This window comes from Eretmochelys imbricata, chromosome 1, assembly GCF_965152235.1.
Source record: "Eretmochelys imbricata isolate rEreImb1 chromosome 1, rEreImb1.hap1, whole genome shotgun sequence".
In the NCBI taxonomy this organism is placed as follows: Eukaryota; Metazoa; Chordata; order Testudines; family Cheloniidae; genus Eretmochelys; species Eretmochelys imbricata.
The window spans coordinates 247,738,149-247,752,217 of NC_135572.1; positions in this window are offsets into that span (position 1 = coordinate 247,738,149).

Sequence of the window (14,069 nt, forward strand, 5' to 3'; positions counted from 1 at the left end):
AGCTTGGGACTCCAACACCCTGTCTTGTTGAGCCAGACACACCAGTCTGCTCCAACATAGACCCAGGGTCTGAACCATGTGCCCCAAAGCTGCAGACTTAACTGAAAGCAACTTAAGAAGTGTTCCTGTCTTTGACACTCAGATGCCCAACTCCCAAAGGGGTCCAAACCCCAAATAAATTAATTTTACCCTGAATAAAGCTTATACAGGGTAAACTCATAAATTCTTCACCCTCTATAACACTGATAGAGAGATATGCACAGCTGCTTGCCTCCCACCCAGGTATTAATACATACTCTGGGTTAATTAATAAGTAAAAAGTGATTTTATTAAATACAGAAAGTAGGATTGAAGTGGTTCCAAGTAGTAACAGACAGAACAAAGTGACTTACCATGCAAAATAAAATAGAACACGCAAGTCTATGTCTAAGAAAACTAAATACAGATAAAACCTCACCCAGTAAGCTTTCTTTTACAGACTAGTCTCCTTCTAGTCTTGGTCCAGCAATCACTCACCCCACCCCCCACCCGCCCATAGTTACTGTCCTTTGTTCCAGTTTCTTTGAGATATCCTTGGGGGTGGAGAGGCTATCTCTTGAGCAAGCTGAAGACCAAATGGAGGGGTCTCCCACAGGCTTAAATAGACTTTATCTTGTGGGAGGAGACCCCCTCCTCTCTCCTGTTTAAAGTCCAGCTACGGAGTTTTGGAGTCACATGGGCAAGTCACATATCCATGCATGTCTCAGAACTTACCAGTAGCACCCATAGCTCACAGGCTAGCTTGAACATCCTTATGTAGACTTCTTATGTGGATTGGAGCCTCCCAAGATCAATTGTCCCTTAAGTGCTTCTTGATTGGGCACTTAATTTGCACTTTCCTTTCTCAAGAAGCTGACCAGATGCTTTACAAAGGCTGCTTAAAAATCAAGCCAGTACACAGCCAATATTCATAACTTCTAGTACAAAACTGATACATGCATACAAATAGGATTAATAGATTCAGTAGATCATAACCTTTACATAGATATGTCACATGGCATATGTAGCATAAAACATATTCCAGTTATGTCATATATATATATTCATAAGCATATTTCCATAAAGCCTTATGGGGGGCACCGTCACAAATACCTAGCATTTTTGTAGCACTTTACCTATTCAAAGCACTGTATTAACATTAACTGATTACTCTTCATTAATTCAGACAATTTAATTCCACTTCTTTTTAAGTGGTTAGAGGAATTTTCAAGTGTGAGAGCCTCTGTAGGAACAGAGATGAAAATTACTAACACTGCTCTATTGGAAAGGAAGAAGAATGGACCTAGAACATGATAGAAATTATGGCAATTTGAATAACTACTTGTGGAATTCCCTGCTACAGGACATTATTGAGGCATATAGACAGCATAGTGATATTCCAAATGAGTTTTAGTGTTTGACTAGCATCTGCAGTTATACTTGCTTGAATAAAAATGGTATGGATAATCAATCTTGTGCTTTAATGCATAGAACCCTGACCAGCCAGGAAGAAATTCCCCTCCATAATAGTGGTGAATTACAGAATCAGGTGATTATAGGGGCTTTACACTTTCCTGTAGAGAATCCAGCATTAGTCTCTGTTAGGATGCTATACAAGATGAACCATTACCTCTTCCGGGATGACAGCTCTTATGGAAGAGGAAGAGCAGAGGCTGGCCTAGCATTAGGTATGGGCAGTGTGACAGAGCCACTAAACCAGCATGGAAAACAAGGAAAGACTCAGAATATTACTTGTGAATTGATTTGTTATAGGCTTACACATCCCCCAGAAGTAAGGACATGGGATTCTTCAGCAGAGAATCACCATCCACCAGTGTCCCAGTCACAACATACTTACTTTTTCATCATCTCCTGCTGTCCACATTTTGTGTATGATGCACAAAGGATAAACTCCTCAGAATGCTTAAGAGGGAAAGCATTCTTAGTATGCTGACCCAGGTCAGTTTTTGGTGCTGTTTGATGATCCCTTGGACCTCCTGGAGGAAGACCAGCCTCATGCCAGACAAGAGCAGCCTCAGACCAACTTGCCAGGAGTGGTCAAAGAAAAGTCAAAGAAAATCTGTGACTTACTGGATTGCTAGTGTCCTAGTTTCCAGAGACTCAGTTCTTCAGTTTACCTGTAGTGTATGAGTTGGATATTTTAAGTAGGCCCAATACATGCAGATGGTGCTGTGGTGAGAGCCAACTGTCATGAATAAAGTTGTGATTTATCAGGGAGTTAATTACTTCACTATTTTTGCCACATCTCTCAGGAAGGCAGAGGATATGAGGTCTCTATCTCTCCACCCATTGGGGTGACCGATGATTACAGTGCAAGCAGTGAAAGCTGTATGGCTTCTCTCTCTTTTATTTATGTATTTCCCCTCACCCCTGCAAACTCTGCTGGGGATGGAGGATCCTGGCAGCTGGGTCTAGCCCAGGCTTTAGCCTTTTGTTCAGTGCATTTTCCTCTTGGCATTATTCAAATCAGAGGCTTTCAGTGTTGTGCTTCCAGAATCACATGATAAAATATTTGCACAGCTGCATGATGACAGAGAGAGAAAGAATCCACTCTCCCATTATTTCAAGTTAAAAAATCAGTGTTAACATGAGTGTAGACACATAAAAGCTCTCCCTCACCCTGCTCCTCCATAGTAAAAGACCATCTCTCAGCCTGCTCGCCCCACTCTCCTTCATCTTGCTCTTCTGAAACATACAAAACTGTCCTTTCATGCCTTCCGTAAAAACTGCCCCTACTCTCACAATATACAGATGCCATCATCTTGCACCACACACAATTCTTCATTCTGTTCCCTATTTACAGATATTGGACCAAACCCTAAAGTCCTTATTTGGATCTTATTTGGGCAAAAACTCCCATTAAAATCAGTGGGAGATCTGGTAGGTAAATACTGCACATTACACCCATGTTACAGATAGATAGATAGATTAGATATAGGTGGAGGAGAGAGAAATACTGCATAAAAAGAAAATCCATTAATAAATGAAGGGTGGGGTTGGGAAGGAGGGTGGACTGAATTATTTCTACTGTAGTTATAAAATTGCTGAGCTACTGAACTTCTTTTTAAAATCTGTCTTTAACAACAATAAGAGTTGTGAACAATTTAGGACGTAACAAAGACGTGTCTAATCTAACTATGAAATGCAGGCGTGGAAATATTTAGAAAAATTAAACATATACAAAGACCGCATCCCAATGATATTGCATGTTATAGGGCTAGTGGAATTCTAATGGATTGCAAACATAATCGACAATCAAAAATTATGAACAGGTGTGCTTGAGGATTTCAAAAGAAAGGTGAGTAAAAAAAATTCCCAATCTTCAAAAAAAGAAAAGAACAACAACTCTGGTAATAACTATCTAATAAGCCTTACTTCAAACCTTACTAAATGGAGCATGTATTAAAAGAAAAAAAACTATCCAGAGGATAACAATACCATGAGCAAAAAGGAATATGTGTTTGTAAAAAAGCAAAACTTGCCACACACATTTTTACTTTTTTGACAGAATTACCACATTGATGGGTGAAGATAACAGAGTAGATGTAATATAGCTGGATAATCTTGTGTGATGCTTGGATAGGAAGGTGATATACACTTTAGAAATATCTAAGATAAGTTTTAGTATAGATTTTGATTCAATGTACTTAAGTGATATACTATTTGAAAAACTCGGTGCTGGCTGAGTGGAAGAATGGGAAAAAAGCTTTTTTTTTCCCCATCTGTAATTCTAACTTCCATGATTCATGCAAACATGAACATTGTCCTCCTACTGTCACTCCCTTTACAAACACTCACACTCCCTACTGTCACATAAACACACCCCCTCCTTTAGTCTGCACACAGTCCTTCCTTCTACCCCCTCACCTCACCCAGTCTGCTCCCCCAGACTCACCAGCCCCTTGATCCTCAACCAAGACACATCCTTACAAATATTTCTCATGCCCAATTCACCAATCTATTTTGTAAAAAGTCCTTACCGCTCTCTCTAGTCCTGGACTAACTCCATATGGCCATTCCTCTTTGTGAAACACTCTCCTGGGAGCAGTTAGCTAACTTCTTGTAAACTCTGTGTCAGTATTTGGGGGAGGTTCTAACTGCAACCAGGAAGGGACTGCCCCCCATCCCTCCCAGGTGGGGCTCTCTGCACAGGACCAGGAAAGCACCCAACGTGCTGTATGTTGCTCCCACTCAAAGCAGGACACCAGAACGCTCACAGCTACTAATAAAAGGCTCCCGTGTCCAAGCCACTGGCAGTGTGACAAAAAGAAACATGGTTTGGACATTGAGTGGATGAATGAACATTCATGTGGAATCAGAGTAGCAGCCGTGTTAGTCTGTATCCGCAAAAAGAAAAGGAGGACTTGTGGCACCTTAGAGACTAACAAATTATTTGAGCATAAGCTTTCATGAGCTACAGCTCACTTCATTGACAAGCATCCAATGAAGTGAGCTGTAGCTCACGAAAGCTTATGCTCAAATAAATTTGTTAGTCTCTAAGGTGCCACAAGTCCTCCTTTTCTTTATTTATGTGGAAGTTCCTTATGCCTCCTAATATGAAGGAGAAAAAGATGGGAAGAAAAAATGTCAAGTGCCTCTACCTGTGTATGCAGCCTGGGTAGTTCCATGAATGTACATTTACTATAGCTCTTGATTTGCATGTGGCTGGAGGAATGAAGTGGGCATGCACAGGAACATGTTCTTTCTGGGCTGGCATGGATCCAGTCGTCTGTGTCAATTCCAGTCCTTTAGCCATTGCAGCCTTTTGCTCATCAAATCACTCTGATGAGGCAGCTGATGAGAAAGCCGCTGCCCATTAGCTGCTGTCATTTTTGTACCCTTCTTGGTGAGTGATGGAGCAGAGGAGGCCTCCTGATCCCATTAAACACCTCCCGAGGGTCCTGCGGCTGCTAGGAGACAGCAGCAGAAGGAAACAGTCTAACAGTGCCCAGTCACAGCTCCCTGGCTGCCCTCAAACCTTGAAAACCACCCCTGCTCAAGACAGCCTTAGCTAGGGGGCAGCTTTATTTGGAAAGCTTTTATATTCACAGATGCAGGAGGCCTTTCCCATCAGCACAGCCACAACATTCCCAGGGCAGGAGAGGGGGTCTGCAAGATAGACCAAGTTTAATTAAATGTACTTAGCATAGAGGTGGGCAAACTATGGCCCGCGGGCCAGATTCGGCCCGCCTCCCATTTTAATCTGGCCCTCGAGCTCCTGCTCGGGAGTAGAGTCTGCGGCTTGCCCCACTCCAGCGCTCCAGCCTGGGAGCAGGGTTGGGGGCAGCTCCCCATGGCTCTTAGAAGCAGTGACATGTCCCCCGTCCGGCTCCTAAGCATAGGAACAGCCAGGGGGCTCTGCTCTGCATGCTGTTCCCTCCCCAAGTGCTGCTCCCATTGGTTGGGAACCACGGCCAATGGGAGCTGCAGGGGCGGTGCCTGTGGATGGGGCAGCACGCAGCAGAGTCACCTGGCTGCACCTCCACGTAGGAGCTGGAGTGGGGGACATGCTGCTTTCGGGAGCTGCTTGAGGTAAGTGCTGCCTGGAGCCTGCACCCCTGAGCCCCCATGCTCCAACCCCCTGCCCCAGTCGTGATCCCCCCTCCAAACCCCTCAGTCTCAACCTGGAGCATCCTTCTGCACCCCAAACTCCTCATCCCCAGCCCCACCCCAGAGCCCACACCCCCAGCCAGAGCCCTCCCTTACACCACACCCCCCCTGCTCCAGCCTGGAGCCCCCTTCCACACCCTGAACTCCTTATTTCTTGCCCCACCCTGGAGCCCGCACCCCCAGCCAGAGCCTTCACCTCGTTCTGCACCCCAACCTTAATTGCATGAGCATTCATGGACCGCCATACAATTTCTATACCCAGATGTGGCCCTCAGGCCAAAAAGTTTGCCCACCCCTGACCTAGCACCTTCCCTTCCTAGGACTGAGAGGGTAGTTCAGTCTCTATTCCTATTTCATGCTCATGTGAGACTACCCACAAATAGGCAATATAATGCCAGTCCTAGTGTGAGTTTTTGTGACATGGCACATACCTAGTAGGAACTGAATGGAAACCACCAATTCATTTCACAAAGGCCATCTGGAGGAGTGGTGGGGAAGCCATCAAATGGCATAGGGGGCCTCAGGTTTACAAGAACCAGCCCTGGAAAAATTTACTTGCTTTACAGTGGTAAATAACACAGAGTTGCCCACTCTAGCAATTTTGTCACAAGATTCGCAGTATTTGGTGTTTTATCTTGAAGTTCCAGGTTCCAGAATCATTAAATTACATGAGAATCTAAACTTCATTTTAAAACCATTACATTTCTAGCCCTAGTGGTTTTGGAGAAAAGCTGGAAAACAGGAACCCTAAAAGCTCAAAAAACGGGCAAATAAAAAGACCCAAACTTCGTTGCTTTTAAAATCTAATGATTTTTAAACCAAGGTTATGATTTTGGGGGGCTTGACTCATGACTTTTGAATCCTTGGGGTCAGCAATACTGTTCTGAGTAAGTCTTCCCCCACAAAGGCCACTGAGCCCTTTGTCGTGACAGACTCTCCAACAGTAATAATTTGGAATCCTGAAGCTTGTCCCCATCCAAGGAGTTTCTGACTGGCTGCTGCTGGAGAGAGACAGTGAGCTCACACAATCTGACACAAAAGTGAGTGGAGTGAGCTTTGTCAAAGTAAAACAGATTTTTTTTCTCTTCTCCTCCCACAGGCACATACAGAGTTGTGTTTGTTATTAGTGTCCTGAGAGGAAAGCTAGTCCTCTAGAAGAAACAGTTGGCATTAGGAAAGAATAACAAGGAAAGTAACATAGAGCTAGTAATAGAGTTTTAATAAGACAATGTGATTAAAGAAATAGTCTGACTTGCAAACAAATGGTATTGATTCACTATCCGCGGTTTGCTTTCCAGAATCCAGACAAGACTGCAAAATCTTGCTCGGTATGCAAGATTGTTCATTGTCCAGAAAACAGTGCCAGCTCCTGCAGTCCTAATTTTTCCCAACAGGAGATGCTGTAGAGCATGATTTTAGAAACTATTGCCCTAGTTCACAACAGCTGCTGTCTCAGCCTCTGCCAGCAGGTGGCACTGTGAACAGCAACATTAAAATAAGTAGTAATATTCTATTTGTGACCCTTCTGTAAATGACATTTTTAGAACAAGTAGTAAAATATATCTTGTTTAAGATATTGAAAGGGTACTTTCAAGATTATTCAATTCAGAGGGCAGCAGAAAAGAGGCTCTGGCTAACATAGGTTATAGATCCCTGTAGCTATGGAAGCAGCCTTAGCCTGTCCCTCTCTCTGAATCACTGGCAGAGACACTAGGAAAATACTGGTTTCAGAGTAACAGCCATGTTAGTCTGTATTCGCAAAAAGAGAAGGAGTACTTGTGACACCTTAGAGACTAACCAATTTATCTGAGCATAAGCTTCATCCGATGAAGTGAGCTGTAGCTCATGAAAGCTTATGCTCAAATAAATTGGTTAGTCTCTAAGGTGCCACAAGTACTCCTTTTCTTTTTAGGAAAATACTCTGGCTCTTGTATTCTCTTTCACTGTCACAAATGTTAATTCATCTGCTCCTCCCTTGCTCAGAGACCCAAAGCTGCATCCCATCCTTCCTGCTAACACCTCTTCAGATACTTGTAAGCTTTTGTTGCTGCTCAGATATTTTCCAAAGCAAGGTTTCTCTGATGTCAGATGGCAGCATTGTTTCCCAAAGGAAATGACAGGCTCTCTCAGGGATATGTCAGGTTTGTCAGACCACAGAACCAGGACTTACAGGGATATGCCGGAGCCTGCAATTCAAACAAAAAAAATTGAGTAACTAAAGAAAAAAAAAGCATTTATAGAAAAATAAAAGTATTTATAATGTACAGATTGTACATGGGGGATGTTTTGAGGATGCGTCAGAAGAGGGGTCTACAGTATTTTCTGTCCTGCCGTTACCTCTGTGTTACCATACCACAAGAGACCACATCTCTGTTGCCAGGACAACAATGACGAACGGCATCCAGGACATCATCACACCGTCTCTGCAAGACCCAGCTGAGATGCTCTGGGAAGAGCTTATACAAGGAGATGAGCACCCCAGGTTCCAGTTGCTTTTAATGATCCTGTGCCCCCTGCGATAGAACAAACGGATTGTGCAGTTTCCAAAGATGAGCCTGTGCAGAATCGGAGTTTGAGCAGAGGAGTGGGGAGAGGGCCTTCATTTGGAGATGAGAGGCTATTGAATTGTGAGCACTGTACCTGTCAGGGAGGAATTTAAGAAGGAGGCATCTATTACAGTCCTGCTGTGTGAGTATTGGTCCAGATTGCATTTTACAGAGTCAAAGGAAAAAGGGGTTTATTGTCTGTTATTAATTGTAAAATTCTGGGTTTTCTTCTTTTTCAGGGGAAACAATTTCCTTTGTTACCTAGCTCTTTTAATTTGCTTCACATAAAATCCACAAGGCATTATTACCAGGTTTACATTCCTAACTACTGAATCCTGCGGGATCCACACAGCAGTACCAGGGTTCATACTTCCTACATCTGAGATATGCACACAAGCATATCAGTGCTGGGATTTGCACTCGGAGCTGCAAGATCCAAACAGCAGTGCATTTGTGCCAGCATTTATGCTGCCAGCCAATGAGTGCAGTAGAATCCAAAAACTGTAGTATTTGGATTCATGCTTCCAGCCTCTGTTATATAAATGTATTTGTTTGAGTCCCTTGAAATCAAAGAACTTATGCAACAAATACACCAGCTGTTGACTGGAATAAAGCAGAAAGGATTGCCATTGGTCCGCAGTAGCATGATCATAGAATCATAGAAATGTAGGGCTAGAGGAGACCTCAAGAGGTCATCAAATATCCAGCCCCCTATGATGAGCCAAGACCAAGTAAACTTAGACTGTCCCTGACAGGATGATCATCATTGACAGGTTCATCCAACCTGTTCTTAAAAGCCTCCAGTTACAGGGATTTCTTTGGAAGTCTATTCCATTGCTTAACTGTCCTTATAGTTAAAAAGATTTTCATTAATATCTAACCTAAATCTCCCTTGCTGCAAATTAAGCCAATTACTTCTTGTCCTACCTTCATGGGCATGGGAAAAAATTGATCACTGTCCTCTTTATACCAGCCCTCAGTATATTTAAAGATTGTTATCAGGTCCCACCTTAGTCTTCTTTTCTCAGACTAAACCAGTGGTTCTCAAACTTTTGAACTGGTGACCCCTTTCACACAGCAAGACTCTGAGTGCGAACCCCTTATAAATTAAAAACACATTTTTTATATTTAATAGGATTATAAATGCTGGAGGCAAAGTGTGGTTTGAGGGTGGAGGCTGACAGCTCGCGACCCCACACATAATAACTTCATGACCCCCTGAGGAGTCACGACCCCTAGTTTGAGAACCCCTGGACTAAACATTCCCAGTTTTTTATACCTCTCCTCATAGGTCAAATGTTTTCTGAACATTTTATCATTTCTGTTGCTCTCCTCTGGACTCTATCTGATTTGTCCACATCTTTCCTAAAATGGGGCTCCCAGAACTGGACTCAGTACTCCAGCTGAGGCCTCACCAGTGCGGAGCAGAGCCAGACAATTACTTCCCATGTCTTACTTACAACGCTCCTGTTAATTTGCGATCCACTACAACCCTTGATCCTTTTCTGTAGTACTACCATCTAGGCGGTTATTCTCCATTGTGAATAATTTATTTGATTTTTCCTTCCTAAGGGCTTGTTTTCATGGATAACACTACAACAGTGCAGCTCCACAAGAACTTCTCCCATCGGCGTAGTTAATCCACCTCCATGAGAGGCAGTAGCTATGTCGGTGGGAGAAGCTCTCCCATCGACATAGCGCTGTGTACATGGAGGGTTAAGTCAGTATAACTATGTTGCTCAGGGGTGTGAATTTTTCACATTCCTTAGCTTGGGCAGTGGGTGAACCATGGGCTCGGGGAGGCTAGCCCCCAGCATGGCGCACCTTTTCCACCTGAGGCCCTACCACTCCTGTCCCCACTCCCCTGCTGAAGCCCAGAGCCCTTCCCACCCCCCGCCCTGGGCCACCCAAGTGCCTCCAGTCCCGGAGCACTAGGCGGGTGGTATGTCGTCCCCCCCCAGCACCCTAACCCCATCATCAGGGGCCTGGTTCCCCAACCCTGGAGCCCCCAGCCCTGGACCGCTGGGCGGTGCAGCTCCAGTGCCAGGCCCCTGGCCCAGCACTGGGCGGCCCAAGCCCCAGCAGGCTCCCCGAAAGAGAGGAGCCGCCTGCCTGGGCTGGGGCCAAGGGAGAAAGGGAGGCAGGAGGGGGCCTGGGGGCGGAGCCACACGGGGCTGTTTGTGGAGGCACAGCCTTCTCCAGCCTATTTCACCCGCGGCCCATGCCCCTTAGTGATATAGTTGTACTGATACAGATCTGTAGGGTAGACCTGGTCTAAGTGAAGTACTTTGCCCTTGTCTTTATTGAATTTCATCTTGTTGATTTCAGACCAATTTTCCAATTCGTCAAGGTTAATTTGAATTCTAATCCTGTCCTCCAAAGTGCTTGCAACCCTTTCCAGTTTGGTGTCATCTGCAAATTTGATAAGCGTATTCCCCACTCCATTATCCAAGTCATTAATGAAAATATTGAATAGTAGCATACCGCAGAACTGACCCCTGTGAAGCCCCCAGTAGATACCCTCTCCCAGTTTGACAGCAAATGATTGGTAATTACTCACAGAGTACAGTCTTTCAACCAATTTTGCACCCCCCGATAGTAATTTAATCTAGACCATATTTCCGTAGTTTGCTTATGAGAATGTCATGTGCGACTGTGTCAAAAGTGTTACTAAAATCAAGAAAAAGGAGGTCTATCACTCCCCCACATCCACTAGACCAATAACCCCATAAGTAAGGTTACAAGTAACTCAAAAGTTGTCCTCAAAAGTTGGAAACACTGTTATACTGAAGTAGATCCATGCTTCTCCAGAAGAGCACACTGATTGTCACATACACGTGTATGTGGAGGCAATAAGAGGCAGGGAAGACATATCCATTGTGGATAAAATTTAGAGATCTGTAAAGTTCCCTGTTGTGTAGAACAGCATCTTATTTTATTTTTTTTTCCTGTAAAATTAATAGAATCTAGCATTCTGCAAGAAGGACACAACGCTTCATTTAAAAAGGAAAAGAAACCAAAGGGAGTTAGTTCACTGTGATGGTCTTGGAATCCCTATCATGCTGTAGTCTGCTTGGATGAGAGCAAAAGGGTTCCTCCCCCCCACTCAATTTGGCATTTGTTCTGTTCCTTGGCCAGATGGCAGCAGTGGGGCATCTGTAGCTGTAATCTCATTAGAACTGTAGTTGTGCTGTGCTGCTGGCAGGGATTTAGGGTGACAGAAGAGTCTCAAAGCATGCTTGGATATCACAGCTGAAGGACAATAGAATGCATTCGCACAAAAAAGGGTTGAAAGTATCACAGCCTATACAGATCAGATTATTTGGAAAAATACAGGTTCCAATCCACCAGGAAAGCCAGATACTAACCGATCTACCCAATCCAGCCACAAAGGGGAAATTTATGCACATAGCTTCTGTTAATGCTAATGGGAGTCACATGTGTAAATTCCCCACACAATGAGGGACAGAATACACCCCCTCGCTGTGCAAATTGCATAAAGATGTGTCTGTGTGAATGTTGGCATGTGGGTATTGGTCTACTACAGTAGAATAATAGAAAACAGAAATGAATTATTTGTTCATTTGCCCATCCCACGGGAACCAGAGCAAGACGATTCCTTACACTATATACTGTTTTGTCTATTTGTCAAGCAATGGAGCTTCCACCACTTCCTTTGAGAGATTATGCCTGCGAAACAGACCTCACCCTCAGGAAATTTTTCTGAGTCTGCTGAAAGTTCTTTTTACTCATATGTGTCCCCTTCCTTCTAACTACAATCCCTAGGAACATCCTAAACAGTTCCTCTCCCTTCTTGGGCTTCTACATCTTTCAAATATTTGTAGGTGGTTATGTCTCACTGTGGTAGCAGAGATTATTCATATCTGTGTAATGCTAACAGTGGTTCCAATCCTTCAATGGACTCTGCATGGGTAGACCCTCTGCACCCACACAGAACCCAGTACTGAAGTCAGTGAAGCGGCTCTGCATGAGCCCAGGGAGTCACCTCTTTGCAGGATCAGTACTTACAGGTCGAGCACTAAAGACATGTGTAGGAAGAAATGGTCTCAGTCCCAAAGAGTTTATAATCTAAAATGCTTTGCAGATATCCTGGCTTGTGGGGGAAGAAGACATAAGGTGGCTAAACACAATTCTTTAATGAAAAACACTTTGCAGATGAATCCACAAATCAATTAGAAACAGCAAACATACCCACAGCACTTGAACCCCCATACAAAACAACATAGATGATATTTTCATGTGACTGGCCCTAAATTCCCAGGATCAACTAATCCCCTCAATATAAATCAACCTTGTCTATTTTCTAGGTCTTTTTTATTGCTCCCTCTCTAACTAGGGTGAACCCTGGATGGAACACAGGTGGAGCTTTTCCTCTAGTTGTGTCACTTGTCAAGCCCAATAAAAGGACAAAGCAGACTATATCCCCAGCTCTAGGGATCTTAATAGCCTAACTATACTGTTAAAGCAGTGAGGTCCTCACTAGCTGCTCTCAACAAGGCTACAGAGCCCTTTCCTAAAGAGAAATCCACCATGGGTAAGTAAGAGTTTGAAGAAAAGTTTCCGGCTTATTTAAGAATCTAGACCATTGCTGATTATTTTCAGACAGTCATTACCAGTAGTAGGGGTTTAAAACCTGTCATATATCCAGTTAAAGAAAGAGGTAAAAGCAGTTGCACCACACATGCTTAGACTTTGCAGGCTCTAATGTCAAACTTTGTACAACCTTATTAGACTACAGAGTCCAAAACTCTAGATGACTTACTGACCTTTGGTTACTTCCTCCCTAGAGTTTTCCAAGACATAACTGTTCAGTTACAGTAATCTTTGCTTCTAAACCAGTCTTTCTAATTCTATTGGGGAGAAGAGGTTAATGTTTCTAATTTCTATGTATTCTATGTACTAACTGCCTCTTATGGTGTTGATGCTATTTTTGCTGTTAGTGAAGTAGCGCTTCATCACCTGGACATGATTCACTCTTCTTGTATATTTATTTTGATTTGTTAAAAGCACCTATCCCATGGCTTTGGCCACTCTTGCAATAATAAAAGTATACCAGAGTATCCAAATCAGACATAAAAAGCCATGAACTATCAAGTCAAACCATCTGGACTATTCTGCCTCTCCCCTAGTATTCTGGACGGGAAAGAATATTTTGCCTTCTCCCAGCCATTGTTTTTGTTGGCCACTCCAGTTTTTGTTGTGAACTGTTCTAGTTACAGTCTCCCTTGCTCCTCATAACTTTCTGCAACAGCAATGTGAAATTGGCATGTTTCTTATCAGTTTCTCAAGGGCCTGCAATCCTGAGTAGCAGCAGTGAAACTACTGCATATCTTGTTCCTGGCTGCTGCTGCTGCTTGGGAAAGCTACAAGCTCTGTCTCCATGTAGACTCAAGAAGAGTGCCTCTCATTAGTTTATTTGGAAGTTTAGTGTTCTAGCCAGAAGGGTTAGGAAGATCATTTTTTAAAATTTTAAATTTTAGAGAAACTGATGGCCTGGCTTTTTCCTCCCCCAATTTACCTGAAAAGTTTTCTTCTTTTCTTTGGTGAGTGGATATGCAGATTTTTTTCAAACCTTGACACCAAATTAATTTCAAATAACTTGATAGTGGTGCTCTTTTAATAGAGCATTACTAGCAATTTATTTGCTACTCTGCTTCAGCCCCGTACTCTCAACATTGTTTCAGATCTGTAGTTTCTTTAGTGTGTGAGGGTGGTGGTGGTGGTGTTTTGAGGGGGGGAATGGAAGCAGGGATTAAATAGCATAATTTATAAAGATTATAGCTATTAAAATGATTAGGTAATGAATCGTGTGCTTGATCAATGAAGATGCCAAATAGTTGGTGCCTTCAGCCT